Consider the following 26,742-nt stretch of genomic DNA (forward strand, 5'->3'; position numbering starts at 1 on the left):
TGTTTGTTTTAGGACAGAGTCAAGTGTGTTATTTTTTTGTGGTCTTAATTGCGTACGAAAAAAGTATTCCCGCTACTCTACGCATGTTTAGAATCTGGAGTTTGAGTATGTTGAAGTCAGCATGCGCGGAGCTCAGACTTGCGTTTGTAACGATAGGTCTAATGACAACTTTGTAACTTGCCACCTAGTTAACATTTTATTGTGTGTCCTAAGTAACATTTTATTGTGCGTGACTGTTTAATAATGGGAAAAAGTACGTTACATTTGCATAGATCAAAAAAATACGTAGTTAGCTTAGATTAAATCAAATCTGATAGTATAGATTAAGTTAACGCCAAGCTTCTATATGAGGTAAATTAATCGTTATCGAGAACTAGAGTAATAAAAAGAAAGCTAGAGTGACTAAATAAATTACATGTCAAACCGACTCTTATAAGAAAACAAAATGAGTAAAAAGAATGAACGGAAAAACGAAACTACAAACAGTTTAACCGCATTGTTAGTCATTAAAACTCCATTCTGCATTCAACTTATAACAATAAGTTGTATAACAATGAGCAATTGTTATCCTTTTAAGAAAATAAGACAATTTCTTTATTTACTAAGTTTTACTTTCGCTTGATTCATTATGAATATTTGCAACAATAATTAAAAATTATAAATGAGCTTTTGGATACATTTCTTGTTAAAAATGTCGACCACTTAAAGCAAAAATAATATTACAAACAGGTATTATTTATAGCATAAACAAACGCAAAATATATTTTACTTTAGTAACCCCAACATTATCACAAGCTCATAAAGACATATCCTGTATATCTTTGAACAATGGGTAATTGTGTGAGAGCTGGCTAAAATAGAAATTTGCAATATAACCGAGGAAGGAAAATACACGGTGAAAACTAAGTCTGGATTATTTAGTAGAAATTCTTATTAATAAATAAATGTTCGCCTTACACATTAACTTTATCTTATTGGGTAGTAATAATTTCCAAATGATTTATTTCGAGCTTAATTTTGCGTGCGATTGATGTCTGTTGAATTATTAGACTATATAGTTTTTTATTGAAGATAGTTTTTTGCACATATTTTTAACAACTAAGTAACCAATTCTAAAAAAGAATCGTCGTAAGATTGTAGTTAATTGTAAGTTTATCGTGTTCTGTAATCAGTAATAAATAACATTATTTTCATGTTTTATAATAATAATTTAAAGTAAATCAAGTATCTCGACATCGTCGGCGATTCAGCCTAAAAAAGCCCACTACAAGGCACAGGCTTTTCCCAAATATATCTGTGGGGGATATACCATAATCGCTACGATTGGCAGGTGGGTTGGCAATCGCTGTGTACGCAGGCGACGCTGCTTCTCAACCTCTGGAGCCTTGTTTGTAAGCAGTGGCAATCTTGTATAAAAAATGCACAAAGTGTGAAGTATATAAGATTGCATCCCGGGAAATAAACCAGCGACCTACGATCCCTTGTCTCAGTCCTCTACCGCTGAACCACCAATGCTCAAGTACATAAAATTAATATTATTTTTTATTATTTCCTTGAACAAGATTATTATATATTCAAAATTATATACAAAAACTTTCGGATCACTATGCCTTGTTAAAATATAAGCAAAAGTATAGACATGAGCTTGGAAATACAAGCAAAATTAGTTCTACATTTCGCGTGTAAGTAACTGCTTATTTTAAATTATGCATAAACCAACTTAATTTTCATAATACTCTCTAAAAGTTACTTTTATAATGTTAAATAATAAGATGTACATCATGATTATGTAGGAATCCTGTTAGTTATGTGTGATTTAGTATTTTTCACATCGATCAAATTTCTAATTAGTCATATAAACATTTATATTATGAAGTGAAATAAATTTTGGTTACATGAAAATTGTCAATTTACATACACTTTGTAATAGTTTTATTAATATATTTCTATTTTCTGATTTCTCCTATATTTAAATATTACTTCCTGTATCTACCTGGTGCTGTTTTGTGTCTACTGCTAATTTTTTGTTTTGTATCGGAATTTTTTTTAATAATAATTTTGGAAGTAATAAATAATAATTTTAGAGTCCTACCGCGAAGACTCCAAAATTATTATTTAATATTTTTACTCACCGCATTGGGTAAGTTTTAGTTTAAAAAAGAAAGTTAATTTTATTTATCAAATTTATAATATTTCACATTGAACAATAAATTTTGATAAGTTCCCCAAAATCTCACAGTCTTTTAAAATAAGAGTATGTAAAAAGCGCAAAATGTCAATTTTACATTTATACAAACCATAACTAATGAATGCACCAGGTGTTTGTGGTTTACCCCGAATTCGGGGCGTTTAGCAATTCAACCTGCAAATGGCGCATCCAACAGAAGATGAGAAGTGAACTCGAATATAAATTATTTACAATTATTTATCTTCAAAATTGTAAACCTGCAACCATGTGATTTAAAGGTATTAACTATAATTACTTTCGCGGAGTTGTTTTTATTTTTATTTTATTCAAAAATTTTTAAGGTACATTTATTATACATTTATATAGATTAGGTTTTTTAGAAATAATAATATCGTGTTATGTTAACATACATATACAATAAGCAGTTAACAACCAAATTTTTTGCAGACAACCATAGCATAAAATAAAAAATGGACAAGTTACGGGCGATCATACAAGATTTTATATATAATATACCCAAAAGACAAAGACACACAATACATACATACATTATTAGAAATTTATAGAGGATATATAGGCATATATAGCAGTAGACTTCCATACTCTTTTAATATATAAATAAGTAATAAAACATAGATTACAAATATGTATAATATTGTTATACGTTATAATATATAACGCGAACATTAAATCACAAAAATATTACATACACGGATCAAATTTTAGAAAGCTGGTGCTTGCCTAAAAAGAGAAAAAAAAATAGGTTGTAAGAAAGTACTCCTAAACAATTTTTTTTAAATAGTCGCTCATTCGCTAATTGTTAATACCAGTAACGCATCCGATCGATTTATTCTTTACCTACGTACTGTCAAACGCGTCAGAATTTATAATTAATTGACATGTGTTTCATCCATGATTAGAAATAATATACATATATAATTAGGTTAATGAAGAAGTTAAATTAAAATGTATATTATATTACATAATCTATTTTCTGAAATATGAAGTATCTCTTCTTTCTCTCATTTTAAAACGAACCTTTGCTTATACCAGAAGAAACTGTTTTTATAAAATTTTAAGACAGTAATTTGAATATAAACTTTGAAAAAAAAAACTGGATTATTAATCGTATATATTATGTTAAGAGATCAATGTATGATAAATTAGTTCACACTACATTAAATTGTGAAATGTATGTAAATGACCTTTTTTTTACTAAAGAATGGTTATAAGTTTCTATTGAAGAAAGAAGAATTTAAATCAAAATGGAATGTTAAGCATAAGTTTTTCTGACAATTTCAGTTTTTACTTTGTCTACGCTTTGTACTCTCTGTCTCTATAATTAATGTATATTAAATACGAATATTCGCTGAATTATTGTTAATGTTTAAATTCTTTGGAAAATGAAAATATTATAATCTACACAAGCTTGGCATAGTGCTAGAAAAACGCATCATTTTATTATTTTCGCATAAACCATAATTTATAGTACCTTAAATTTGTTTCCGCCGATTTTTCATAGATCACTTCCAATTATTTTAATCTAGTTAATTAGAAAAATTAAGATTATTTCTACGTTTTGTAATAAACTCTCAATCTTTATTCAAACTATATTTTTAATATTGATGTACGTCAATGCCTAGTAATGTCACTGGTTTCAAATGCTACATGGAATGAAAAAAGGAACGTCATTAAACATTTTTGTAGTACAAAAAATGTATTTATTGAAATGAATCAATAAATATTTTAATGTAATAAATTTTATTTTAAAAACAGCTTGCTATTGATAGATATCAACATTTGAAAATTTGCTAATAAATCAAGAGGATTCATCATTATAATCTGGCTTCTAATCGGATACACTAGCGTTTTTTTTTTAATTTAAACAATTTGTATGTACCGGAGTAAGGTACTATATAACTCTACCCTGCGCAATCTTTGCGAGAAACTTCACAGAAAATTCGTAGTAACTTTTATGTAAAAACATAGGAACTACCCGTTTCGTATCCTTAGCTGTTCGTGTCAGAAATAGTTGACGATAATACCCTGGAATTGAGGCATAAATTATTGGTAACAGCGCAATATTATGTGGTTTTGTCTTATAAGATTGACAGTCCAATAGGATTGCATTGACATAACATTAACACACAGATACATGTAAGTTATGATATGAGATATCCTCATCATGTTTATCATTTTAGCCGTAAAAAGTCCACTGCTGAAAGTAGTAAGCACATTTGTACATTCCAAAGAATTGTATGAATGTCACAGAGCGAAGGCGCACTAGCAGTTACCCACCTGCCAGAGCAATAACACTGATAAATTAATATATTTAGATGAATATATTTTTAAAGTGTTCATTATTTGACGTTTTTTCCAAGTCACGGATAACTTAAATAAACATATATGTAAGTTTTAATTTAAACTAATTATTTTCAATCAAAATACTTTCCCTAATTTAGTATTTTTAATTATCAATTGTCCCGTAGTGTGTGGTCATAGAATATTATATCATCGTCATATTCAACATCGTTTAGCCGTAGGATGTCTAGTGTTAAACATCTGTCTCCCCCAAATATTACCAATTTTACCTGTAGGATGCAACCTGCTTGCAGCTAATTCCGATGACTCTGAGATCCTTTATACATCGTGTAAGTGGACGTCTTACGCTACGCTTGCTGGTCCGTGATCTCTGCTCCGGAACTTTAAAACCCAGCAGCCATTTAACCATCCCTCTGTATTCCCTCAATTTGCTGGTGTATGTCGATTGCTTTCGTTCTACTTCTCCTAATCCCTGTTTCGATCGATAAAATTCCGAGCATAGAAAGGTCCACGGCTCAACGACTGTGGGCTTGTCAATGTAGTCCAAACTAAGAAACGTCATTTAATTGTATAAATTAGAGTAAAATGATATCAAATATTGTAAAAAAATAATAAGTTAATTCCAGGAAATTAATTAAAAAGCTTAAAAGACGGTTAAAACCGAGCAAGGGCATTGTTTTTTTATCATGAATGTGTTTGGAAACATAATTCAGAGTAATGTGGCTTATTAAATTAAGCATAGTTAATCAATTATAAAGCAATACATTTTAGCCTATATATTGAAATTGTTACTTCAATACTTGAAAATATATAAAATTTGGACAACAATACACTCTTAAAAAAACTGTATTTTTGTTTTGGAACAAGTTTTAAAAGAAAATAAATTTTGACTTATTGTGATATCACGAAACAAAAGAGCTCGTTACAGCTGTGCAATGTACCCCAAATTCACATAACGAGAGCAGGCAATTAGAGCATGCAAATCGACCAACATAATGATAAATTAGTAAACGCCTTTATATAGCCTGTTTTCTTATAATCCAAATTATTGTCATCATCATGTGAACCAAAGGACCCACTGACCTTATATTCCTTCCTCGAAGATCGTTCCAATGACTGGTTTTGCTCTGCCAGCATAGAGCGACTTCTCGCCATCTTGACTAAATCGACGGATATTCCACGTCACGTTTATAGGATGGTATGGTACGTGGTCGCCACTCCAGAGCATTTCGACCCCAAAATTTGTCGGTTGCACGACCAATGCGCACCACCCACTGTCACTTCGAACGTTCTTCAAACTATGTCCTATATTATGGCTTTTCTAAGTATTTCCTCATTTCTCTTCCATTCTGCATCAAAGCTATGAGCATAGCTCTATCCATTGCTCTCTGGGTAACCTCGAGCCTTCTTAAAATGCGCATTATACCATGTCTCAAATCCATAAATCATTACCGGTAATACACACTGGTAACATACAAAAAAAATATATAGGTACGAATTGTGATACATTAGAAAACATATCATAGAACTGTGACATAGTGTTAAGAAATTAAAAATTAAGAAGTGAATAAACATAATTTTAAATGTATAAATTCTATAACAAGGCAAAGAAATAAAAATTGTCCTAATTAACAAAATGTACCTGTAGTTATTCATAGAAAGGCGACGTAAATCAGGCGACGTATGAAAGGAATACAAAGAATGAAATGGAATGCAAGAAATTGATGAACAAAAGAATGAATGGATGACAATAATATAGAAGGAAGAAGAGTATATAAATTTAGTTAATAAATTATAAATGCAATTGTTACTCCTATGTATCCAGAACAGGGGAACTAGCCACAAATTTAAATAGTCGTATGTAAATTAAGTATATTATCTCCCAGATTCTTTGAAATCCATGTCCACTTTAATATGTAAAATAATGGGATAAGTGAAAGCAACTGCAGACGCGGAAAACTACTTTTTAAAAGACATTACATTTCGTCGGATACGGGACATAACGTTTATATTACAAAAGTGCACAATACTTTGAAATCGCTTAAAGTTTTTATATAACATATTGCACACAGGAATATGCTCTTATTCTCAACTAAACATAGCAAAGAAAAATGTAAATGCTAGTTATTTTACCACTAGCTAGATGCTATTTGTCAAACATGAAATAAAAATTGGTTTCAATAAACTTCCATAATTCAATTCAAAAAATAATAGAGGCAAAATATATTATTTTTATTTAATATTATTGCAATATTTGCGGTTCATGACAAAAAATATCGCACATTTATGTATTACTTTCAAAACATATAATAAATTACTAACGTAGTACATGCTTTTTGCAGAACATACGCTTAGACAATTCAAAAAGTATTTTAGAATAATCCTTCGAACCAAATCAGTGAAAACTATATAGAAAATATAGTAAGGTCATACAACGCGCAGAACAAATTTCCGACGGGCCCTGAAGGTTCTAGTGTGGAGAACAAAAAGCGGCAGGCGCAACGTGTAACGTTCGACCCCAAGGTCGACAGACGAGATCGTCAAGGATGATGATGGATTAGTTTTTGAGGTATTTCTTGCTAATTATTAAACTGCCATTAAACTATTATAAACTTATACAGACAATATGGAGAAAGGTAATGTGTTTACTAAATAAACATACTACTTATTCTTCTAATTTTATTTTAAACAAAAACCTCAATCCGGATGAATAAGTAATGTAAAGTCATTAACCTAGGTGTCCTGTCTTGCTTAGTTTGTGTAAAGAGATTTAGGCTCAGTGTCTCAAAAGGTTTTCTTTGAACCTCTCGTACTCTCCTATCTGATTTCGGGACAGTGCATTTCCATTTTTTTAATAATTTTTATACATACTTTTTATTTCTTTACTCTTCTTTTATCTGTCATATGATCTAATTTCCCTCTTCTTTCATTCTTTAATTTTCTGGAATTTCTCTGCATACTAATTTCCTTCTTTAGACGATTATAAAAAAATTAAAAGTAAAAATACTCCCTACTTTGTTACTCTAGAAATTTTGAAGTACTTTCTTAGTAAAACTGTTGGTTATCTGTGTATATAAATATTTATATATACATATGTATATATAGATACAATATAATAAAAGTGTGTCTATCTGTCTGTACTCATTTGACACAAAAACCATACATCTAATTGCCGTGAAACTTTGGTAAATTGTCAGGTAAATCCCTGGGACGGTTTTTCATTTTTTTATATTTTAAGTTTAAACTTTGAATAGTGCATATTGTTCGGTTTTTAATTAGAAGCATAACACAGAAAGGCATGAACGCGTACACTAGTTAAACATAAATTTGCATCTGTTTTCATTTTAAACTTAAAATTAAACTTTATATTCTATTGCCAGCGTTTAATACCTTTTGTTGCACATTTTGTAACGAACTCTTCACCGGAAATTGCTGTCAATGATGTCATGCGATTTCCTTTGTTAAATTTATTGCTCGACTCTTCAATAGTTTCTTGCGATAAGAAATTGATTTATTGTATTTATGATAGAAGCAACTTTATTATTTCATAATATTTGTTTGTTTATTTTAAACAAATAAATTTATTAAATTCCCCAGGATTAAGTTACAAGTAAAGGAGATCCGCCAAAATTCAACCAGGCCCGGCACCAAAAAAATGTATCTCAGAGAGTAAAGTTAATATAACAAAAATATTGTATAGTTTCGGTATTGCTAAAGTCACATGCTAAAATATTTTTTGTAATAAGTGCATATAAGCATTTATATTATATTTAAATATTTTTCATTTGTAGTTATATGTATGGGTTAATTTTAGGTTTCCGAAGCTAAGAGTCTTCCGCGCTCTGCCCCACAAGCCTTCGGTATCTGGAAATTACATTAAAAGGCAACAATATAGATCTAAACCGAAGAAAGATTTTTTTTCATTAATGCACCAGTGTGCATGTTTACGACATGATTGCATAGTTACGACGGTATTTCCGACAAGGCTTAAATATGGGAATACTGAATGCTATTATCATATAATATTCGCTGTACGATTTCTTAATGATGCGCGCGGTGAGAAGAGGTTGAGTATCAACCGCTTCGTTTCGTCAGTCCACCATCAACACCAACCACCGCGAACAACGGCGGTAGCGCTTATTCTCTTTTTCCTTGGCCCCTTTAAGCTGCGCTTTCCTATATCGCGGTACAGCGGTTTTGGTCACACTATAGTACTCGTGTGGGCAACCCCACAAATGTCATTTAAATTTAAGAGTATTAAGAACGTCATTGCGTCAATGAAATGAATATTATTTTTATTAATTGGAACACTCCACAATCTCCACATTGGTGACCCCGGTTTTGGACATAGAATCACAACCTTCAGAAACTATTTCGGCAATCCAAAAATCGCAGTGAGTAAATTCTTATATAAATAAAAATGTCGACATCAAGCGACGCATTTAAAGAAGCACGCGAAAACAATGGAAGTGCACAGTTTTCAGTTGTATCCGATACATGCCACGTCGGAATGAAGATTCCACTTTTTTATGCACACGACCCTCAGCTGTGGCTTGCGCAAACAGAAGCACATTTTCTTTTATCCGGAATAACAGTCGATATTACAAAATTTCATTATGTGCTCTTGAATTTAGAACCACAATATGCAAAGGAAGTTCGGGATATAGTTATTTCACCTCCCGAAGAAAATAAGTTTGAGACATGAAAGAAAGAACTTATAAAGTGATTGTGTGACTCACGCGAAAAAAAAGTAAAACAGTTATATGGAAGAATTGGGAGATAGGAAACCTTCTCAATTTGTAAGACACCTAAAGCAGCTCGCGGGATCTGACGTCACTGAAAACTTCTTAAAAACTATTTGAACGTAAATCTTCAAGGTGACACACTAATCGCTTTGGAGAAATGTAAAGAAAGGCTCGGTGATGCCACGCTTCTTGCGCATCCAGATTGTGATGCTGAGTTAGCGGTCGTTACGGACGCATCGAACACGGATGTTGGAGCAATAGATCTAACAGACTTCACTGCACGCTACACAATTATGAATAGAAAGACCACCACTGTATCCATAGATCGCCTGAAACCGACATACAGATTACAAGAATCTCCCACCTAGGAAGACGAAAGAGAAAATAAAGAACTCAGACAGACCAGATCAGGACGCTGAGTAAAATTCATAAATTTTTACCGCCCATGAAACGCTCTTTGGAGCAGTGATGTGGGCAACCCCACAGATGTCTTTTAAATTTATGAGTAATAAGAATGACATAAGAATCTCATTGCGACAATGACATGATAAGTATCGGTCGAATTAATTGCGTTCTGCGAATATTATTATTATTAATTGGAGCACTCCACAATCTCCACACTCGTATTAGACCAGTAATTGCACATGTTACGGCTACTTGCTAATTATATAACAGAAGTATTTGTGTACTACTGTTTGGCGTTAGAGATAAGCGCCAGTGTACATCAATCTAGAATAAGCGCTGGTGAAGCAATTTACATCAGTACGTTTGATTAATTACTAATCCCGACTACACTGAATACATATCGACACATATTACTAGTTTCGTTGAACCACACGAAAGATATATGAAAGTTAAAGATATCCAGAAATAATTTTAATGGTCTTATTATTTATAATGACCTTACGTTATATTTTAAAATGTTAAAATGCGAATCTAAATAAGAGAGAATAAAATTATCGTTCAGAAAGTGGACTAAAAATAGACAGATGTTAGATTGCGAGAATTGATTAATTTATGATCTTTTATTGTTATATCAGCGTATTAAAATTTAACTACACTTTTAATTCATCAAAGCTTAAATACAACAACAACAACAATCTAAAAAAATCGTAAAATAAATCGTGCGCTATTAATGAATTTAGTTTGACAAGCCTAGTGACCATTACAGAGTTATTGCAATTATTTAATTATCATCAACGTAATTTCAACCGTAGAACGACCAAACAGCTGGATACATGCCTCTCTTAAGGATCTCTTCTAAGACCGTTAAGAAGCGGTCTGACTCTAGTTTCTTAAGGTCATTATTTTTATTTATTTTCTCTCTTTCTTTACGATCAGCCCAAAAGCTTAATTAAATTTGATTACCAGGTTTTGTTTGTTTTTGGAGATGAACCACTTCCCATGATGTGACATATTATTCAACGACGTAGGCTTAATTCAGAATATATTTAGTCTAGTTAGTTATCTTTTTAGACGGAATACACTCACGTTTATGCATAAAAGACCTTGGCAAAAAGTTCTTATGCCAATCCGGTCTTTACTTATAGGCTTTACAGAGCTTTTCAATCAGTTCGTACAGTCCCTATTTCAAAATACATACACTTCTGTACTTCTTAAAAACAATGAAAGGCTGTCTATGGTTTTCAAAGCGTTGTTTTAGAAACAAGCGTTGGAGGATTTTAGAGTGGCTCTTCAACCCCCGGAGTTCTTTACCGTAAGCCCAAACCAACTTTATTAAGCATTTATCGAACAATATCTCTTTTCTTAATTTTAGTGAAGACTGTTCACCTACCAGCCGGTACATATCTCTTAGTTTCTTACTAGCCTGATGTCCAATGACTTGGATACAATCTTTCCATGTGAGTTTTCTATCAATATGAATTCCCAGATATCTAACGGCAGCTTGGTAGGGTAATATGGATCCATTTAACTTAACTTCCGGGCAATCTCTCTTTTTTAAAAGTTTCTCCACTTTTTTGTCTATATGTTCCTAAACTTTAATAGATGCTGTAGTTGGGTCTTTGTGACGTGAATGGTGTGTCATCAGCATAGGTCGCAGTTATCCGAACAAAGTCATTTGATGACGCAATAAAATCGACTAAAAGACTAATACAATTTTTCTCATTACAATATTACTCACAAATTTATAATCTAGTTCAAGACATTACTATCCAATTTATCTATTTGAAAGTTACACCTTTTAAATAAAATAAAAAAACATCTGTACAAATTTTATAATAGCATTACATTTCAGTAACAAAATGAAAACCTTATATTATTTGTAAATTACTGCTTTTTAAGTTAATGTGAATGCATCCTTTATGAGTTTAACTTGATTGTAATATTTGAAATCGCGTTTTGTCTGCTGCACTTTAAAGATATTTCTACCATACCTAAAACAATTTTCTTTTCTTGAAAATGTCAGTATAATACTTTTTAGATATTAACTACATTGATGTTAGATTATGAGTTCAAAAACGCAGAAGTATTTAATTCCTATTTATTAAAAAATAATTTAAATAATTCCACTTAGTTTTGCAAATGTATTAAGTTAATTATTTTTATAACAGGTAAATTTGAAAGCCTTTTTATGCAAAGAAATGATAGAAATTTATATTTATATAATGCTCCAATGCCTCCGATCAAAGAACTTCTTTTTTTTAAATGTATATAAAAATAATCATGTTTCAAACGCGCTTAATATGCTAAAAGCCTTTTATAGAATCGTGCGAGCAGATTCGTCCTTTGCTTTAATGTTATTAAAATAACATTCAAATACTATCACAGCATAAAGCAAAAATTAAAATGTTTTCTCAGTAATTCACGCTAAATTATTTTCAAAATGTTTCTTGGTAATACGTTAATTATGACAGTTTAATCAATTTATATTTCGAATTTATTTATTATCTGGTACTTGTTTTATTATAAGATGTTTGCTTATAATTGTAAAAGGTTTGAAAGGATGAAAGTATAACTCATTTGTTAGCAAAAAACCTTTTATACTTATTTCTAAACACACTGTATAAAGTAATCGCTCTGAACATCCAAATTCTTCTATTGAATTGCGACTGGCCAATAACTTCTAACAGTACAGTCTGCAGGGACAGATAGTAAACAATAGTTAATTTAAATGTGTAACAATCTTGACTTTTTCTTACTATAGTGAAGAAAAGAAAAAAAGGAAACGAAAAAGTGCGTCTGTTATTAACATAGCGTGCGAGAGAACTGCCCAAAGCTAAGACTAGCCCCGGCAACAATATCCTTTAAAACTCTACTAATTCCTCCTAATGACTAAACAAATATCTCTCTCCTATTAATTCACAGTTTTTGTGAGATTGTAAGTTTATTTATTTATTTAAAGTTTGCTCATAAATATTAAGCGGACTTAATGCCTAATGCCACTTTCACCCAGTCAGCATTAGGAAAACTTAGACTACTTCTTGTGGCAGCAAAACTACTAAATAAATAGATATAGTCTTTATATATGAAGTCAGTGCTGGTAGCTGTACAAGGCTGTTCAGCTTCAACGGGTTAGTTTACAAAAAAATATACACAATAATACTACATATAAGTAAATATTTATAAATAATAAACATACTTAGGTACGTTTATGGCTATATACAGATAATTTAATTATAACAATTAATTTAAATTGTAAAAAGATCTTTGGAAAATAATCTCGATTTTATTTATTTGATTTTTTGCTCATCGGTATTTAAAAGGCGTTATTATATATAAAATAAAACAAAACAAATATAGACATTCTAACTTTTAAATTGTTAAATTATAAAAAAAAATTTTATGAATCATTGACTGTAGCAGAAAATATTCAAACATGTGATCAACAAGCAATCCGGGAGACCATTTGACGCAACGAACGAGAGCAGAACCAATTTTAAAAGAAATTTAAAAATTGCCAGAGAGGAAAATTAAAGCGCACGGTGGATTTTAAACATATATGATTTTATCTTTGCAATCTGTATTAATACTTAAGGTTATTTGTGCATTCCAAAGTAGAAAAGTTAGTAACTTTTCTGTAAAAGTAACACATTTTTTGGCCGTAGGGTTTTAGAATTCTGGTATAACCCTTTCGTTGTCTCCGCTACAGTTGAGTAACCAATGTAGAATTTCGCAACTCGGGTAAAAAAGCGCATTTTGCCTATGTCTAAGTAAGGAGCCTAAGTAAAATATAATGATTGCAACGAAGGGTTTTACTGTATCTTGTCATAAAATCTTCTTTTCAATTCCGTATTCAGTAATATCGGTTCGTGATGACATTTTTATGACCAAAATTTGAAGTTTGGTGAATTACACTTTAATGTAAAATATTTTGTCATTAATACGACTTTAATTTAATTTATATTAATATATGTTTCAATCTTTTGTAATGTTTTAGTAGTCCGAAAATAAATATTAATAGATGAAATAAGGTTGTAAAATTTAACTCTGAAGACAAATAAAATATGTATGTAACAAGAAACACATTTATTACCTTACCTTTCTTTTAATTATTTTGTCAAACTTGAAATATCTAAAGAATGATGATGTCAAAGTAAACCATCGATTTGAAGTAAAACTTATATTTATGTAAAATCTAATAAACGTTAGCAAATTCCTAAGTTCCACAGATGCGAATGATGGGAATTTGTAGATGCAGAATAAAGCATAAAGGCTGCTCACGGCACGTTGAGTGACTTAATGGTCCCATATATCACGTTCTTTCTTAGTCGGAACACGTTGTATTCTCAGATCCCCCATGTTCCGAGATTATAAAACCTCTGCGTGAGACATGCCTAACATATGTAGTTTAACCAATATATTACCGTATTCAAAGCAATGCTTACGGTATATTTTACATAATAAGTATAATTTCGTGAATGTTTTTCGCGGCAAATAATTTGTTACTATAATTTTAATAAAAACTTACCACTCTCTAATACGATCAACGAAAATGAGAAACAAACAGAGAACTTTGATTCTAATAGTGTTTTAGTCGCAAGTTTTTCCCACAAAATGGTCAAGAGCAGTGTTTATCTGATGACAAATATTCTGCATCAAAAGTTGTTGAAGTTAAAAAAATCTAAAAATATACAGTTTACGGCCATCATATAGGAGCACAAAATGAAAACTCTTTTCAGCGAAATATTTTTACTATGTTGCGAGGGCTGGTCATTAGGTTGACCGACGACATTATAAGGATCGCGGGAAGTCGCTGCACAGGGGCTGCGCAATACCGATAATCCTGGTCACCTTTAAGGGAAGCACATTTCTTGCAGTGGGCAGCTAGCAAGATGTTGATGATTTTTACTAAAGACACCTATACTGTTTGGTTGCACGATATAGGATCTAGCATAATGGTTACACCCAATTAGATGGCCACTTATAAAAAAAATAATTATTAAGATAGTCCAACAAAAGTAATAAAATAATGATTTGCTTATAATCAAAGATGCGTGCATATACGAGTATGCAACGTATTTTATATTTTTACACACACATTAATCTATTAAAAGCTAGGCCGAACTCAAAACATTATGCCATTTAGTTTTCATATATTATTTATATATACCTTAACATTAATTAATATCCTTATTGTGTTATTAATAAAAGGTGAAAAAGTACAATAATTACGTTTATGGCATACAACTAACATAACACGCACAATAGAAATAATTGTTTAAATCGGTTTATCATAAATTAAAATACACAGACAAAGAATACTGGATTGTATGAAAAACTAAAATTACTGAATAATAAAAGAAAAAAATTATTAAGCCTTATGCTCGTAAAGTTTAAAAGTTTTCTTAATTTGCTTATTAATTGAATAATACCAAAAGTCATTAAAAACAATTCAAATTATCAACGAAATTTTATAAAAATGTGTGAGAATACAATCAACATAAAAACTAATAAAAAAATAGCTATCCAATGTATTGCCTTCGCAGCCACAGCTGCCATACGATCGGGCATGATGTTTATTAAGCGTCTTAGGCGACGTTCCGAGATGTTCTTCCACTAACCGATGTAAGTCTCTAAGTATATCTGAGACAGGGCTTCGCTTTCTTCAAGCTCGATCTAAGAATGTGGAATTGGATTCACATCGACTCAAAGGCCCGTACATGCAGTCGATAATGTTTTGGAAATAATCATTTACACTTTAAGACTCTCTAGTGCTCTGGCATAGTCGTGGATAAAGTTTACTCATATTTACCAAGCATGGAATGCTCATTAAGAATTTCGTGCACATCCATTTCTGGTTCATCTGAGAACAACAGCACCATGCAACTCTTTGAAAATCATCATCATCATTATTATTTTAGCCGTAGAAGTTTGCAGGCTGGCGCAAGATGCAGGCCGCTTCCAGCCTGTCCTATTGGAAATTTACACAGTAGGCCTAAGTCAGTGGACGAATGAATCAATCCTCACGAACCATAGTGTATCTCAGCGTGCCTCGAACCTTAGTACTTTCATAATGAAAATTCTTATGTTTCGAGTAGTTCCAACGAGATATTGCGGTATTGCTTGCTACATTGTAGAGTGAATTTGGATTGTCCTCGATGTACTTAACTTCTGGCTCCTTCTATCATAGTGATGCAATAGATACAAGGTTCTAAACTCTATTTGTCGGGATAGTCATTGTAAAGCTGTTTGAACAACGCTCTTAAACAAATCGGTTGCAACTATTGTAAAAAAAATTGTTCGGGCATTTACACGAGGTTACTTTTTACAAAAACATACCAAATAGCAATTAATGTATTCTTTAATTCTTATTTTTCTTGCATTTGTCATCGTTGACCGAGACACATACCACATCATTGATGAAATTTCAATAAATGAAATAACACTCTAAATAACGGGTAGATTAGAAATACGCCTGTGCGGTCCATAAAGTACGAGCAAAGACTAAAAGTATAAAGTAAACATTATATATATATATATATACATATATATATATATATATATATATATATATATATATATATATATATATATATATATATATAAAGTAAACATTATATATATATATACATATATATATATATATGTATATATATATATATGTATGTATATACTATACTATTATATTTTATTTGTATATACTATTATATATATAGATAGCATACATTTTCTCTGCATGTATTTATATATATACTTATATGTTATTTATAAATATATAGATGTGTGTGTTTGTGTGTGTGTGCGTGCATGTGTGCGTACGTTTTTTTTTTTTATAGAGGTTTAAAAATACGTTTACGTATCATAGGGCCTGATGTTGGTGCCCCGTATGTCGGACTCGATCTAGATCAATACCGACTAAAAACAATCCTCTCTCTTCGGTATCCCTGGTCCCCACGGCATGGCCGTTAGGCATTACTTCGCGGGGGGGATTTAGCCGCAGCTTTCTCTGATAGAGTGGCTGTTCAAGCCAACTTCCTCCGCTCTTGCTCTATTTTACGCAACTCCTTTAGCACCGTCGTACAGTACGCGCTCGTAAGTTCCCAGGCCGAAGGCGAGGATAGCATTGTAGCTATCAGAGTTTCAGGATAGATTTTGCATCCTACACCTTCTTCCCAAGACCTCCTGGCTTCGTTAAATCGGGGGCAGACGAAAAAGACATGCTCTGCATCTTCAATCATTCCGACACAATTAGGACAGTCAGGGGAATCTTCGTATTTGAACCTATGGAGATACGCTCGATAACAGCCGTGGCCGGATATCATCTGAGTCAGGTAGTAGTTCAACTCTCCATGATCTCGGTTCACCCATGGCTCTAGGTTTGGTATAAGCTTACGCGTCCATTTTCCTTTCGTCGACTTATCCCAGGACGATTGCCACTGTTGCAAGCTTTTCAGTCTTCCCCGAATTCTAAGTTCAGCTGAAGTTGGGTCTGATTTGCTTTTTTTGCTACGGTACAGATCAGTTCTTTCGTCTGCAAGAAGCGCAACAGGAACCATACCTGCTATCACGCATGCTGCATCCTCCGATACTGTACGAAAGGCGCTAGCTACCCGTAGAGTGCTGACTCTATAAACAGAGGCGATTTTCCGTCGGGACTCCTGTTTGCTCAGTGCGTCGGACCATATGGGTACTCCGTACATAAGCACTGACGTAGTCACCGACGCCAATAACTTCCTACTTTTTTGCTTGGGACCTCCGACATTAGGCATGAGTCGGCAGAGTTTAGCTGTCACCAGAGACGCTTTCGCTGCTGCTCTCTCAGCCTGATCTTTAAAGTTTAGCCTATGGTCGATCATTACTCCTAGGTACCGTATAGCTGGTTGAGTTGCGATTTCACAGCTGCCGACATTGAGTGTGATGGTCTCCGCAACTCTCCTGCCAGTAATGAGCACTGCTTCCGTCTTCTGCTCAGCCAGTTCTAGTCCGACTGACCTCATCCACAGGGTGATTACTTGGAAGGATCTTTCAAATGCCCACTTCACTTCCTCCACGTGTTTCGCTACTATAACGACTGCTAGATCATCAGCGAATGCGACGAGTTTAGTTTCGCTGGGTAGATGTTTCTTTAGGAGTCCATCGTACATAGCGTTCCACAAAAGTGGCCCTAGTACTGACCCCTGTGGGACGCCTCCGGTGACTTTGTACTCCTCCGTCCCAATTTCCGTAGTGTATATGAGGACCCTATCAGAGAAGTAACTAGCGACTATTTTACGTAGGTATAGAGGTACATTCAGTGAGCTAAGTGCCCCCATGATGACCTCCCATTTTGCTGAGTTAAAGGCGTTTTTAATGTCCAAGGTGGCAACCAGGCAGTATTTTATCGAGCCTCTCTTCCATCTTTTCCCAGACACTGCTAGTTTTGCTATATTGACTACTTGCTCTATAGCGTCCAGCGTAGACCGGCCTTTTCTGAACCCATACTGTGAGTTAGCTAGGTGGGGTTCAACTGCTGCTTCGATCCTGCTGTGGATAATACGTTCTAGTATTTTCCCAGTATCCAGCATACAGAGGGGCCGGTATGACGATGGCTCGTCTGGTGGCTTCTTACCTTTAGGGAGAAGTACCAGTCTCTGTCGTTTCCACGCGGTAGGAAAGGTGCCTTCCAGTAAGCAGCTATTGTAGACCTCCAAGAAGACTCCTGGTGTTGCTACAATAGCTTGCTTAAGAGCTACGTTGGGGATCCCATCCGGTCCCGGAGCTTTGTTGTTTCCAACCCTACCGCATGCTACCATTAGCTCCTTCTCGGTAATAGGGGGGATTTCATTCGGATCCACAATCCCTAGTTGAAAGGAGGATTTTGGTTGCGTGGGGAACAGAGCTCTGACAATTCTTCCTAGTAGAATAGGACAAGTGGGCGTTGTATTCTCATGTCTCAGTTGTTTAACTACAACCTGGTACGGCTTGCCCCATGGATTCTTTTCAACCTCTTCCAACAATATTTTCCACGCGTTTCTCTTGCTCTCTTTAATGGATTTATTTAATTTTAATCGCGCTTCCTTATATTTGTCGTAGAGCTGCTCGAATTGTGGTGTTTTCCGAGCCCGTTGGGAGGTTCTACGCGCCTTAACACATATTTTCCTAAGCTCAGCAATGTTATCATTCCACCAGTACACCGGTGGGGTTCGGTTGTTGTTGCGTCGCCTTGGCATTGTTGCATCGCAGGCCTCAGTCAGCCTCCTTATGATTTCAGCCGCCTTTTCACTGGCACTTTTGGAAAGCAGTGGTCGATCCTCGAGTGCTATCTTGAACAGGCTGGGATCATACATGCTAGTCCTCCAACCCACTGAGCCAGTTCTTGTGTGTGGTACTCTATTTGTATTTGGCTTACATGATACCTCCCAGTATATGGCACAGTGGTCGCTAGCGGTGTAAGTATCCGAGATCTCCCAACTGCTATTTCCTCTTGCCAGTGTACTGCTGACGAAAGTGAGATCCACAATTGAGCTCGCCTCGCCTCTTGTGAACGTGGGTTTATCGCCTGTATTAAGTAAGGCGACGTCCAACAGTGACATCGCTTCCAGAAGCTGGCAACCTCTAGTGTTAGTAGCTTTACTACCCCAGTCCACTGCCCAAGCGTTAAAATCTCCAGCTATAGCTACCGGGGAGTACATTCGGGCATCCTCCACTAATTTGGCCAGAAACCGGACGAACTCATCGTGTGTTAGGCTAGGTGGTGCATAGCAACTGTAGAAATGTACTCCATTAAATTTGGCTCTTACAAATCCAGAACAATTATTTTGATTACCCTGGAGAGGTTTAGTGCCACATGCCCAGATGACAGCTTTTCCTTCCTTATCGGTGATCCAGTTTAGGCCACTGATGTGCTTATAGGGTTCCGAAATTAGTACTATGTCTAATTTTAGCTCCCGTACAGTCTGCATGAGTAGGTCTTGGGCAACCTCACAATGATTAAGATTAATTTGTAGTACCTTGATCGTTTTTGAGGCTGTCTTAACATCTGAAGTGCTTTTTTAAATACAGGGCAATGACCACATCCTGCAATGTGAGCACAGTCTTCGGAATTCCCAATGTCAACACAGAGGACACATCGGGCTTCCTTACCGCACTCTTTGGCTTTGTGGCCTATTTCCCCACATTTGATGCAGCTCTTCGATCTGTCATGTTTGTTGCTGCATTTGTTTGCAACGTGACCATAGTGCCAGCACCTGAAGCATTTTATAGGCCTTTGAGTAGCTCTTATTCTACAATTGACCCAACCTATCTTGATGTTTTGCCGCTCTGTTAAGGTTCTTGCCAGTTCTGCTGCTACTCTAACAGAAGCCGTAAGTGTTCCTCCGTATGCTTTGCGAAAGGACTTGACACAGTGTTCAGAAATTTGGCTTCCTCCGCCAGTTATTTTCTGTAGGGCTTCTACGATTTCAGGCACCGTCGTGGTTTCGTCTAGGTCCTTAATCTCTAATTCCTGTTCAGGTACTTTGCATACTACCGTAGCATCTTTTCCAAGAACTGTGGAAATGGTGTTTTTTATCTCCTGCGTTTTATCTTTTTGATTTTTCGCTAGGATAAGAAGCATATCGCCCGTAGCCGTCCTTCTAATTTTATCAACACATTTGCCTATATGATCCGCGGAAGCATCTTTTTTGACCCGCTTAAGGATCTCGGCGTACTGATCCTTCTGGCTTGGGCGAATGATAAGAGCACTCGGACGCGTTGCTACTTTCTTCTTGGGTTGCTTTTTCTTTTTTACCTCTTTCCACTCCGAGTGATCGTGTGGAAGTGGCGGCTTTGGCTTCAGCTCTGGCCTTACCGTAACTGCTAAGTCCGTTGTATTAGCTTTTCGCAGTTTCGGTGCCTGGCTGACCTCCAAGGGTGAAGAGCGTTCCGTCCTTTTGACTTTTCGCGTTTTTCGGCTCTTCGGTGTTGCCGATTTGCTTTCTTCTTCGGTTTCTTTTACAGTCGTGTCCGAATACAATATGTAAAGAGACGGTGACGTTTGCACTTCTCCTACAGATGTGGTGGCGTTTGATTTTCCGACGCTTCCAATTTCCCTGGTGATCTTTGCAAACGATGTACCTAGCGCGGCCACATGTTTGCGGATCTCTCCATGAACGTTTAATTTGCCCTTTATGTACATGTGTGCGTACGTGTGTGCGTGTGGGCGTGTGTGTGTGTGCATGTGTGTGTGTGTGTGTGTGTGTACACATATGTTTATGATCCATCCAATAATATACAATAGCGACTGTCGTTTATATGTAGTATTTGACAAAACACTGGGTAATCAAAAAGACGCGAGTATCACTAATTTTTATATTTAGGGCTTAAAAATGTCACCTCATGATAATAACTGCTGGAGAAAGACCTCCATATATTTTCAAAATGATCGGTTGAAAATGGCGGGCATCTTCAGGTCTTGTTTAATGAGGTCATCTATCCGCTTCGTACGTGGTCACTTTACACTGTGCTTTCGTGCATATAACGTTATTAATTTTCAAGTTATAAACTTTCGTCATCGACCTGTATCATTAGAACGCGACTGTACTTATACAATTTGGTATTTGTTGTTAATAACTCAACCACAAGCCTTTGAAACTATTGTTTATTTAAATTAATACGAAAATTAATTCCGAACAAAGACATAAATCTATTTCATGCGTATAGTTCCTTTCAATACCTTTAAGAAGTTTGCCAACATAATCTTATTATTCAAACAGCGATGATTTCTTAATACACGTCTACAACAACGTAGCAAATATACATTCTATAATTACATGAATATTAGTAATGAAATACGTGCTTACCATTTACATTATTCGTTCTTTTCAATTACAAAATTACATTTAACTATGCAGAACATTAACAAACATACTCATAATTTACGATATCGATGTATGTATAATTCACAAGTATAAGATAAAACTGTTTTTGTGCGCTGTTACATACGACAAAAGGGTTGAATAAGTACAAGTTTTCCAAAAAAAAACAGTCAACCATTTTTTGCTACATAAAAATGCACAGTCACTATCAGGGAATGTTTATTTTTTTAATTTAATAAGTACATTGATTACATATTAAATAATATCTTCAGTTTATTATGAATAATATATTGGAAATTCTGAAACATTTTGAGTAAAAATATCGATTGTTTGCAGGATTAACTGTAATTATTGATAATGTCTTAGTGAAGATTATTTACTATAAAAGATTCACGTTATTTTAAACAAGATGGACGCAAAAACAAACTAGAAACGTTTTACTTAATGAAAATTAACAATTTAACTGACAATGAAAACGATCGATCACTGTGCAGTCTCTTCAATTGTTCTCCGATCCGACTTCGGCGTTAATTCACCATTAGCTTGGTTGTTCATTTTAATTTAGGATTCAATACCAAACTACTAAGTATTTACAGTCGTTTCACGTGATTTTAAGTGCAGCGTTCACACGAGAACGCTCCATTTTACAGGACACTATAGCTACAATACTTTTAAGAATCTAATTATTATTTCGCTTTCTAATTTAAATTTCAATACTGATGGGTATTCTGACGCCATCAGTGATGTAAATATTACACGTTTGTGAACAGTTTCTGTATGCGTTTGTGTATATTATTCTCGATCTTTCATGGCTCTCATTTTTCTAGACATCAATCGACTGTCAGCTGACATGATGATGTAAATGATCAGATAGTCTTAAATTCAAAATCAGGAATAATTAACTTAAGAAAGCTCACTTATTGTTTCAAAAATCTAATTGTTTTAAAGAGAAAATTTAATAAGAAATTCTTAATGAAATGCCACAAAAATAATTTAAACACTTTGTAAAGCTCCACCGCAAAAACTTTCGTAGGCAACTGTTTCAATTGATGAAAATGAAAAGTTGAAATTCTTTAATTCAAAATGTAAAAGAGTTACCAAAGTTGTAATTAATAATAGAAGTTTGGTAAGTAAAATGAAAGTGAGTAAGTTCCTTTATTCCATTCAATTATCAAATCGAAATTATAATAAAAAGCATTTCTTTATTTACACAAATAATTTATATTCTCTTTTAATATCTACAACATAATTAATTACAATACGAAGTAACAAACGCATTACTTTTGATCTTTAATTATTAAGCAGAATTTCTGATAAAAAGTATTTGTTTATTTACTATAAACATGCGGTAATAAATTCAATAAATTTTCTTCGTTCCGTTCAATTAATAAATGTACATCCTTAAAAGTATATCTTTGTTTATTCAAATAATTTATATTTTAATATAATGCTTACTATTAAAAAGTTACGAAGAAGCAATATGTCACATTTAATTCCAAAAAAAGTAATTTTGATTTCAAGCGTTGAATATTTTAAAGATTTATGTTATTATTTTTATTTTACATGCTAAGCAAAATCTTCGCATGAAATTATAAAGTCCAGTAGAATCGCTTTAGTACCATATTTACTGACGTTGATAAGGGTAACTTGAATTGCAAAAAAAATCTTTGCTTCAGTATTCCTTTCCTGATAATTGCCATTGTTATCATTCATGAGAATTATTTTACATATTACAAATGATTTCTCGGTTCTAGATTGACATCTCTCGTATATTTGAACAATTACACATCCTGTGACTGCTTTTAACAAGTGATACAATAATATTAGTTCAAAATACATAATTGTCAGTATCAGTCAGGGCTAGTTAGATCTTTGCCCAGCGGTAGATGTCCCACGGCTAAAATGATGATGGCGTCTACGAGTATTTCTACCAAAGTAGAAAAAATGCTTCCAATCTTATGTTAAACAGACCCCAAAAGAAAATTTTAACAAAAAGTAACAAAATGTTTAAAATTGTAAAATTAATGACAATTTGTTTTCATAATACTGATACGGACAGTAATATATTTTAATTTTAATAAAGCGCGTACAAGCAAATTTGTAGTAGTTATTCATAATTAAGTAAAACTATCAATTATCGATTTATACAAGCCGGAAATATTTATGCCGTCAAAACTTTAAAATTTATGAATATATTGTTATGTTACAGTATATATTGTTGATATCTTAACTACATTTTGTAAATTTGATCGGAAAACATAACATTGGCTTCTTTAAAGGCCAATGGAAGTTAATTCCCAAAAGGATTTCTCTCCTGATTGCAAAATCCACAGACTGTTGCTTTGTATAAAAACCTTTTCCGTAAAGGAAATCCTCAAGTTAACTAATCGACCGAAATTGAAACTGGATAGGGCTTGGATAAACAATTTACGATGAAGGTATTTATTATATTGTCTTTAGGCGCTTACGGTGTTATTTAATAAATGAAATTTAAATCCATTTCAAAATTTATATGTTTGTAATATTCGATTTTAGATTCGAATAAATTTTCAACTCAAAACTTGACTACACGGCGAAGGTTCTAATAAATAAATAAAGTTTTATTTTTATTAAATTTAAATAAAAAAATAATAAAGAGAACGAAACTTTTTCGAACCAGGAGTGCATTAAAACATTTGTCCTTAAATATCAAACCTTTGATTTCAATCAAATCCCAAAAAGTCGATACCAAATTTTAATCAAACATTAATATCGTGCACCACAACGAATTACAATAGAAATATAATCACATTATTATTAAAATCTCGTAGTGTTCTAAATGAAAACCAGTATTATTTTTCGAAAATTGTTGTTAATTAATCAGATATTAAATCTATCAGACAGAAATAAGTCTATTTATTATTTCTACTAATTTCGGGGCGTCTAGCTATTATAAGTAATATTTCATTGTTCTTATACTTCTTCCAAATACGATAATATTCTATTTACTATACTTATAATTTTACTTTACGTTCTGAGAATACTATTAAAAAATATTCAGTTTAATTTTCGCTTTTTAAGCCATAACAAAATTTTTACCTCTGATATCTTTTACTTTGTTAGAAATATGTCTTTATAATTTGTAATGCTCTATTATACAATCTTTTTATACCTATGTAACAGTACATGGATAATTTGAAATAAACGTAACCTTTTCAACACATTCATTGAAAAGGGTAAGAACGTGTAAAAGATTTATTTATGATTACATATAAAGTGTAGGAGACGCTTCGGTTGAATACTGTACTGTACTGAATTCGAACTCAAATGTATTATTAATATTAAATGATCTGAAAATAAATTGCTCTTGAAAGTATTTTCTTCAGTGCAGAGTTAAAAATAATTAATAGATGATTTAAAATTTAAGACTAGATATGTATTGGAATATTATAACGCACAAAATAAATTGAAAACTTGGGTTCTGTTTCTTGTCTAAATTATATTTATTTGTAAATACAAAATAGATTTTTACATTATTCTATGAAAAGAGAAATGATTAATGGCTTATTTCCATAACCAGTGTTGAAATTATAACATACTCGTAATAATTCTTAAATACTTGATATTGAAATGTTTGTACATGTATAATCGGAAAATAATAAGGCAGAATTTTTTTTAAATCTACAAACAAAGCTACTACCACACAATCCCACTATAACTTAATTACCAAGTACTCAGCACCGAAAGTTCAGAAGTTTTTCATTAGCGCCTTTTAATCTCGACTCACCTCATTTAACACGGAACTAAAAGTTTATTTTTACTAATGGCAACTTTCTTTATATTTTAACTGTAAAAGCATCTTTGTAAACTTATAACGTGTTCAAATTTAACAATGTTTTATATAATCAGCGATACCCAATCGAATCACGTGGCTCAAACTGCCTTTGATACGAATATTTTCGTTAAATATATTCTTGTTCATTATTGAAACCTCCAAAATATTATAAGTATTACACATATGTGTGTTTGTGTGTAAAGAATAACCAGCATCAATAACAGCTGGCTTTATCTACTATTTACTTTATATACTATATATATAGTATATAGTCTCAAAATTTATCCAAAAATTAAAACGAATGATATATATGTACATATATATATATATATATATGTATATATATATATGTATATTTATATGTGTATATATATATATATATATATATATATATATATACATATTGCTGTTACGGGCAAATCAACTGATTTTGAGTAGAAGATCATTGACGTCGCTGAATCTAAATTTATTTAGTACTATACTTTACATATTCCACCGAATTGTAACGCCACCAAACTTAAAAGAAACCCTTTTTATCTTCGTTTTGGGAGTAACTTTGGGTGTAAGAGGGCATACCTAACATCTCACATTTTCAGGTTTTATAGCTGTACCGCGCCTTAACAAACCGCAGCAAGGTGGAGGAAATACGAGTATGAACACCAGCGTCGCAAGCAAAACTGCAGACTTTCGGATCCGACCAGCCAATACTCCCCCCGTCTCACCGCACGCATACTTTAGCCATTCAGTAACACTATTAAAACACATTACTACACTACAAAAATCGTACTTTACAAAGAAACTTTCTAATATTATAATAGCTATCATCATTCATTTCAGTCGTAGGAAATCCATAGACTTGTCCTCTAGGACTGGTAATTTCTTAATTACCAGTAGGACTGGTATGATAATTGTATTATGTCATAAATATTTGGAACTTTAATAAAGATTTTTTATGTAGAAGTATAAACATTTTGTTCGGGTGAACTGAAACGCGTATTTTTTATATTTACTTTTATCCTTGTTACTTTGCGACTTCTCGTATTTATAAAAAAAAATTACATTTACTTAATGAAATGGTTTAATAAAAACGTTGTAAGCCGGGGATTGTAGAAAACAGATCAGTGGTAACGCAGCGATGCTATGCTGATATCTAGAGGATATGCAGCAGCTTCCACCCTGAGATCGCCAACCCGTCTGATAAGCATGGCGATTAGGGCATATCCCTCTATAGACATCTTTGAAGGTGACCAATGCCTTGCAGTGAGTGTCTGTGGGTTGAAACGACCACGACGGCAGGTACAAAACAAGTATACGAGTTTCACGTATCAATCAGAAAACATAGGAAAAAATATTGGCAAAAACTAAATAATACATTCCACCAGAGTACTCTTTGTACTGAGGAATATAAGTCAAAGACAATAGTCAAGATAAAAAAAA

Source organism: Battus philenor, unplaced genomic scaffold (genome assembly GCF_028537555.1).
Source record: "Battus philenor isolate CCGP_79_NKW_IND1 unplaced genomic scaffold, ilBatPhil1.0.hap1 SCAF_9, whole genome shotgun sequence".
In the NCBI taxonomy this organism is placed as follows: domain Eukaryota; kingdom Metazoa; phylum Arthropoda; class Insecta; order Lepidoptera; family Papilionidae; genus Battus; species Battus philenor.